Here is a 7,500-nt window from a genome sequence, read left to right as displayed (position 1 = left end):
TCATTACGTCTAGTTCCCTTTATGATGTTATGGGTCATTACGCCTAGTTCCCTTTATGATGTTATGGGTCATTACGCCTAGTTCCCTTTATGATGTTATAGGTCATTACGCCTAGTTCCCTTTATGATGTTATAGGTCATTACGCCTAGTTCCCTTTATGATGTTATGGGTCATTACGCCTAGTTCCCTTTATGATGTTATGGGTCATTACGCCTAGTTCCCTTTATGATGTTATGGGTCATTACGCCTAGTTCCCTTTATGATGTTATGGGTCATTACGCCTAGTTCCCTTTATGATGTTATGGGTCATTACGCCTAGTTCCCTTTATGATGTTATAGGTCATTACGCCTAGTTCCCTTTATGATGTTATAGGTCATTACGCCTAGTTCGTACTCGTATTTTTTGTTTACCTTCAGCCAACCGAGTTCCTTTGAGAATGGCGTCACATGGTCATGTTTGGCGCCTCCACCCAGTGCAACTTTTGCAGTATAGTTTTGCAATTTTTGAATTTGTTGCTGTGTGTTTTATTAGCGGTGGGCCATAGTCTTATTCCATAATTAATTATGCTTAATACAAGTGACTGTACAGCTGTAATTCTTGTCTTTTTGCTAAAGTTCTCTTTTATACGATTTATGTACATAATGGTACTAAAAATCTTACTACTTATTTTGTTTATGTGTGTATCAAAAGTCAAGTGAGCGTCAAAATATACACCCAAGTTCTTGAGGGAGGTGCTGGGTGATGTTACTCTCATCAACCTGTAGGTGGATGTTTTGCGGGATCTGGGACGTCATTCCCCGACTTCCAATAAACATGCACTGGGTTTTCTTTGTGTTTAACATTAAGCATAGACTTCACAATCTCTTGACGGGAAACGGGGCGCGGGGCCGATTCGCAGGGGGCCGATTTTCAAAAATTTAAAATTTAAATATTTTCAAAACCAAAGCAGCTAGCGACCTGAAACTAAAACAGGCACCTCCCTTAGGCATATATGAGTCTCCATGAGCAGCGGTATCAAAAAATTCAAAGTCGTTCCCTAATAAAATCCCGATTAATTGTTTTTTATATAAGTATAACAAAACTTAAAAAGGCTATAAAATCCTCAGATTTTACGCTAGATGCACAAACATCACCAAATGCAGAGATAATCACTTATATTTTCAGAATCAATAGCAATATTTAGCATATCTTATAAGTTTTTGCCCGAAATAGCTACTTATTTTTTTTATTTAGTGCAATTTTTTACGTAAGTTTTTAACATCTAATAAATCACTTAATTTTCACATTAGAAACTTAATACTTGAGGAAAGCATGCAGAAACATCTTAATTTTACTCAACAAAAGCAAAATATTCATTTTTATATATACAATCACAACTTATTTTGGTTGAATTCAGATGTCACTATTGCCGCAGCACGTCTTGCCGGCTATCTGGCACTCGTCCCTGAACAATCACTTTAGACTTTAGGCCTATTACTTGTGGGCCCCGGACACTTTCCTGGACTTGTAAACTTCCCTGATCCTCGCCGTCTCCTTCCTGCCCTCCTCGATACTGCTCCTCTTCCTGCCGGTCGGCTGCTTCAAGGCCTTGTTCTTCCTCGCTTCTGAGGTCACGTCCTTGGAGAAATTAGCACCGAAACAGTTGAAGAGGGACCTGCTGATGTGCGGCAAGATGGTGTTGGCCAGGTTGTGCCCCTCCTGGCACCTGTACCCCTGCAAGGTCGGGTCTGAGGCCGCCAGGAACTCCAGGAGGTGCCTGAACCCGTCCCTGTGGCGCATGGCAAGGGAGAGGAACCTCAACCTGCGCTCCTTCTTGTCCTCCCTGCACATCAGGGAGTCCCACAGCGACATCCCGAAGGACGCCATGTGGGCCATTGGGAGAGATGGCCGCTTCAGGACCGCCTGCCCGTCTCCAGCTCTCCCTGTCGACCAGCTCGACCAGGGCGTCGAACATCACAGAGGGGTCGCCCCTCTCGAGCTCCACGGTAATCTTCATCTCCTCCTGCTGGGCAAGCTCCTGCGTGCAGCACTCGGCCACAGAGGAGTTGGCCTGGACCTTCCTGGCCAGGTAGCCGGCGTAGGTGCCGACCGCGGCGAGGAGCAACTCGTCCGTCGGCGGGTCCGGCTGGTCGTCGGCCAGCTCCCTGGCAAGCTGGGCCAAGATCACCTCGTCGTCCTCCTTCTCCTCTGCCTTGGCCCGGTCCAGGTCGGCCTGCACGTCCCCGGGGAAGAACCCGACGAGCTTCAGCAAATGCAGGCGCTGGGCCAACCTGTTGCTCACCATGAAGTTCTGCACGCTCGTCCAGTAGTTGGCGCCGCACATGGTGCGGCGCGTGCCGAAAGAGTGCTCAGTCGGGGTAGGCCCCCGCACTACCACACTGCACTGAACACACCACTGCACTGCACACAACACTGAGTCACTGCACTGATGGCGTAGTACGGCTCCTCCACAGTTTACTCCACGGGGTCGCGGCGTCCTCATATCTTGTGTCTCCTCCGTCACTTCCACTCGATCCACTGCCTTCTGTGTCTTCTTGTATCGTCCTCTGGATCCTGCAGTTGTGGGGAAGGGTACAGAGACGATGAATAACTGTAGGTCCTTTACTTGGAGAGTAAACAGAGGCAGGACAGCGATAATCCTTTACAGAGGGGAAGTGCCCAGCTGACTGCGTGCCTAAGGCGAGTTAGGCGACGCGGGAACTGAGCTGAGTTGCCATGTAGGCACTAACTAAACGTACATTTCTTGTTTCCTAATACGTAAAACTGTGGACTTCACTATCCTACAGTTATCATTCATTTTACGTAAAGATTTCAACCTAAAGTTATGCAAATTTGCCATTTTTTACACAACGTTTTCAAAGTGCACGCATGGTGCTATTTTATATAAGTTACCTTGAATCCTCGACCAAATCACTCTAGAGACACTCCTGCCTGCTTGTATGCACTAAAACTTGAAGATTTCGTCCTGTTTCACTTAAATTCAGTAAGAACGCAGAGTGTGTTTGAGTTGTCGCAGTGAAAGTCGCCATAACAATCGGCCCCTTACGCGAAGCCAGCGCGCCAAGACTGAAGAGATTTCCCGTCAACTAGTTGTGAAGTCTATGCATTAAGCCATTTAATTGGAAATATCTTTTCGATTTTAATAAAGTTTCCTCTCCTCTGCTAATTAGGTCTTGAATTCTGTCTATGTTTCCCGTGTGTATGAACTGTGTGTCATCCGCGTACTGGATGACGAGGCAATCGGAGACGTATTGTGAGAGGTCATTTACGTACATTAAAAATAAGATAGGCCCGAGCACTGATCCCTGAGGAGCTCCATAGGAGACGCCTAATTTATCTGAAATATGTTTGTCGATACGGACAGACTGAGTTCTATCACGAAGGTAGTCATTGAACCATAATGTATCTGGCGGGGGGCCTCTTTACTTCCCTAGTCACTAAAGGTGCACACACATTAAGACATTTGTTGAAACATTCAGTGAATATGTTAACCTGTGTTTCGGTATTGTCAGTGGCAAACATCTTGTTTAAATTAGCACTCTCCTGATAAAGCAAGTTACACAAAAGTTCTGGCTAATATCTTCTTAGTTCACGAAAAGTTTTACAGTCGCTTGGCCTTTCGTAAGTTAATAGTTACAGTGATCAGTTCATGGTCAGCCACATGGCACGGAAGTGTGTCAGAAACTGTTACAGAATGAGGTTTGTTGGTTACAATTAAGTCTAACAGTGTGGCAGAGCTGGAAGTAATCCTCGTGGGTTTGGCAATTACTTGAGTTAGTTTTGCATTTGCAATAATTTGTTTCAGCTTACTGCTGTTTAATAAAAAATCATCATTAAAATCCCCTAATATATAAAAATCCTTACCTTTTAAAATGACACATTTTAAAACATCAGATATATAGTCATATGTACAAGAAAGTGTACAGGAGTAGCCTTGTAAATATCTCTTATATAGATGCAAACACCTCCTCCCCTACCCTTGCCACACCTAAAAATGTTATAGTTAGGAATATCAATATATTCGTTAGGAGTTTCAGGTGATAACCACGTTCCACTTACGCATAATACATCACTGTTTCTCCCTTTGATCAGAAGGTCTATCTCATCCTTGTTAGCCATAATACTCTGGGCATTAGAGAGAGAGAGAGAGAGAGAGAGAGAGAGAGAGAGAGAGAGAGAGAGAGAGAGAGAGAGAGAGAGAGAGAGAGAGAGAAATATATATAAGTTACAGCTTGTTCATGCCCACCTCCCTCTCCCCTCTATGTCAATCCCTCCCATCCATATGTGTGTGTGTGTGTGTGTGTGTGTGAGAGAGAGAGAGAGAGAGAGAGAGAGAGAGAGAGAGAGAGAGAGAGAGAGAGAGAGAGAGAGAGAGAGAGAGAGAGAGAGAGAAATATATATAAGTTACAGCTTGTTCCCACCTCCCTCTCCCTCTATGTCAATCCTCCCATCCATGTGTGTGTGTGTGTGTGTGTGTGGGTGTGTGTGTGAGAGAGAGAGAGAGAGAGAGAGAGAGAGAGAGAGAGAGAGAGAGAGAGAGAGAGAGAGAGAGAGAGAGAGAGAGAGAGAGAGAGAGAGAGAGAGAGAGAGAGAGAGAGAGAGAGAGAGAGAGAGAGAGAGAGAGAGAGAGAGAGAGAGAGAGAGAGAGAGAGAAATATATATAATTTACAGCGTTTTCCTGCCCAACTCCCTCGCCGCTCTTTGTCACTCACTCCCAAACTTGTGTCTGTGTGTGTGTGTGTGTGTGTGTGTGTGTGTGTGAGAGAGAGAGAGAGAGAGAGAGAGAGAGAGAGAGAGAGAGAGAGAGAGAGAGAGAGAGAGAGAGAGAGAGAGAGAGAAAAATATATATAAGTTACAGCTGAGTTCATGCCACCTCCCTCTCCCCTCTATGTCAATCCCTCCCATCCATGTGTCTGTGTGTGTGTGTGTGTGTGTGTGTGTGTGTGTGTGAGAGAGAGAGAGAGAGAGAGAGAGAGAGAGAGAGAGAGAGAGAGAGAGAGAGAGAGAGAGAGAGAGAGAGAGAGAGAGAGAGAGAGAGAGAGAGAAATATATATAAGTTACAGCTTGTTCATGCCCACCTCCCTCTCCCCTCTATGTCAATCCCTCCCATCCATGTGTCTGTGTGTGTGTGTGTGTGTGTGTGTGTGTGTGTGTGTGTGTGTGTGTGAGAGAGAGAGAGAGAGAGAGAGAGAGAGAGAGAGAGAGAGAGAGAGAGAGAGAGAGAGAGAGAGAGAGAGAGAGAGAGAGAGAGAGAGAGAGATATATATAAGTTACAGCTTGTTCATGCCCACCTCCCTCTCCCCTCTATGTCAATCCCTCCCATCCATGTGTCTGTGTGTGTGTTTGTGTGTGTGTGTGTGTGTGTGTGTGTGGGAAAAACGCCCAACTCGAACCAGTATGAGCTCGCCCATCAAAAGAAATTGAGGCCTAAGTTAGCCGTGACATACGTACCAGACTCAATTGTGGATTCAGATTTAAACCAAATAATATTGGATAAGAACACAAATATTACTGAACTCATAGATGAAGAGAATGAAATAAAAGTTCTGACCAGTAAACCAAGTGCACCAGGGTTCAAAACTGTCATACTAGGAGTGTCACCAAGAATCAGAAATGCCGTCATGAAAAATGGAGGATATATCTATCTGCATATGTCACGATGTCATACATATGACCATTACTGGGCACTGAGGTGTGGTAATTGTTCACAGTATGGCCATAAGGCTGAAAAGTGTACCCAGCTGAAACCTTGATGCGGATTTTGTGCCGGAGAACACAGGTCAAATGATTGCACCACGAAAGATAACTTGAAATGTTGCCACTGTGCGGATGCCGATAGACCACAAACAGCCCATTCAGTATTTAATATAAAATGCCCAGCATTCTTAGAAGCCAAAAATCGAGTTATCCGACGCACAATGACATGTGAAGAGGATATAATTATATCCAAAAAACTAAGATTTGAGCCAAGCCTACAGGTAAGAAGTCCTACATATCAACCAAATTTGCAAGATTGCTCACCCCCAGATTACCAGTCAAGCACACCACTACTCAATAGATCAGCAATAATATGCTGCAACATTGAGGGTATATTTCCCAGGAAAAAACATTATAAAAGAAATATGCCGAGTGAAATAGCTAGGACATGTAACGCAATATTAATGTGTTTTACCGAATCACACTTACGGCAAGATATAAAAGATGGGGAAATAAAAATTAGTGGTTTCCAACAGTTTCGAGGAGACCGCCTAGCAGGAAGGAAAAAAGGTGGAGTAATAGTTTATGTGAGGGATGATTGGTCCCGGCATACAAAAATGTTAGTAGCTGGTTCTGATGGTGAAACAGAATACGTAGTGCTATATAGAGCGACTGAAGACTATCATAATCACTGTATACAGACCGCCAGGATGTTCACAACAGAGTTTTCTAAATTTTAATAATTGTATAACGGAGGAGATACGGAGATTGGGACCGCCAGAGCCAACAATAATTATAAACGGGGACTTCAACCTGCCAATTATAGAATGGGACACCAAGACAATGTATGGGGGAACAGCAGTGGACAGACTACACTCTACAACGTTGGTGAACTTGGCAAACGAATTTTTACTGAATCAACTAATAAACGAACCTACAAGAGGAGAGAACATACTGGACCTGGTATTTACTAATAATGAAGAATTGGTAAATACGGTTGACACTGAAGACACTATACTATCAGACCATAGATTAGTGATAGTGGAGACGATGCTGAGTGATATAGGGAGGGCAAATAATACCAGAAAACTTGAGTCTTTTGCAGCATTAAACTTCTTCCACTCTAAAGTCGATTGGAACGCAGTGAACAAGGAAACGTTAACTGGAATTCAGAATTAGAGAATAAATCGATTAACATGATGGTTGAATACATTCTCACTAAATTGCAAGATATATGCACTGCACCCAAAAGATAAAACGGCGACAAAAATCAATTCCCCGTGATCGGAGAATATTAATGAAAAAAAGGACAAGACTGGTTAAACAATTAAAAACCAACATGAGAAATAACCAACGAAGTCTAAAGAATAAAATCAAGACGATTGAAAATAAACTGGCTGAATCTCACGAAAATGAATTGAAGACAGAAGAAAGAAGAGCAGTGGATGCCATAAAGAATAATCCAAAATATTTTTACTCCTATGCTAGGTCAAAGGCAGAAATAAGAAGTTCTGTAGGACCCATTTCATGGAAAGGGAGGCAAATCACGGACCCCAAAGAGATTGCAGATGCCTTGGATGAACAATGTAACTCAGTTTACAGCAAACCACTATGTAACACAACTGCATACCAACCATCACAGAATAGAGAAGGCACACAACTAGAAGACATAGAATTCAACAAGGAAGATATAGAGCAGGCCATTGCAGCAATAAATACATTCTCTGCTGCAGGACCAGATATGGTTCCAGCTATACTCCTGAAAAAGTGCTCACACACTCTTTCCACTCCGTTGTACATAG

General features: G+C 43.6%; 1 protein-coding gene and 1 long non-coding RNA gene across 22 annotated transcripts in view; one reads left to right on the top strand and one right to left on the bottom strand.

Moving 5' to 3' along the window:
- Positions 1-601, top strand: part of LOC126992011 (uncharacterized) — a 2,565-nt gene extending 1,964 nt beyond the window's left edge. For 3 of the 10 annotated variants that reach the window (XR_007746078.1, XR_007746076.1, XR_007746073.1), the window contains exon 3: positions 102-601. This is a non-coding gene — a long non-coding RNA (uncharacterized LOC126992011). The other 7 variants (XR_007746077.1, XR_007746071.1, XR_007746070.1 and 4 more) reach the window with 4 other exon arrangements.
- Positions 1-7,500, bottom strand: part of LOC126992010 (uncharacterized) — a 120,479-nt gene that overhangs the window by 62,911 nt on the left and 50,068 nt on the right. The window lies entirely within an intron of this gene.

Source organism: Eriocheir sinensis, unplaced genomic scaffold, assembly GCF_024679095.1.
Source record: "Eriocheir sinensis breed Jianghai 21 unplaced genomic scaffold, ASM2467909v1 Scaffold384, whole genome shotgun sequence".
In the NCBI taxonomy this organism is placed as follows: domain Eukaryota; kingdom Metazoa; phylum Arthropoda; class Malacostraca; order Decapoda; family Varunidae; genus Eriocheir; species Eriocheir sinensis.
The sequence above is the reverse complement of the archived record's forward strand: the minus strand, read 5'-3'. Positions and strand labels throughout refer to the sequence as shown.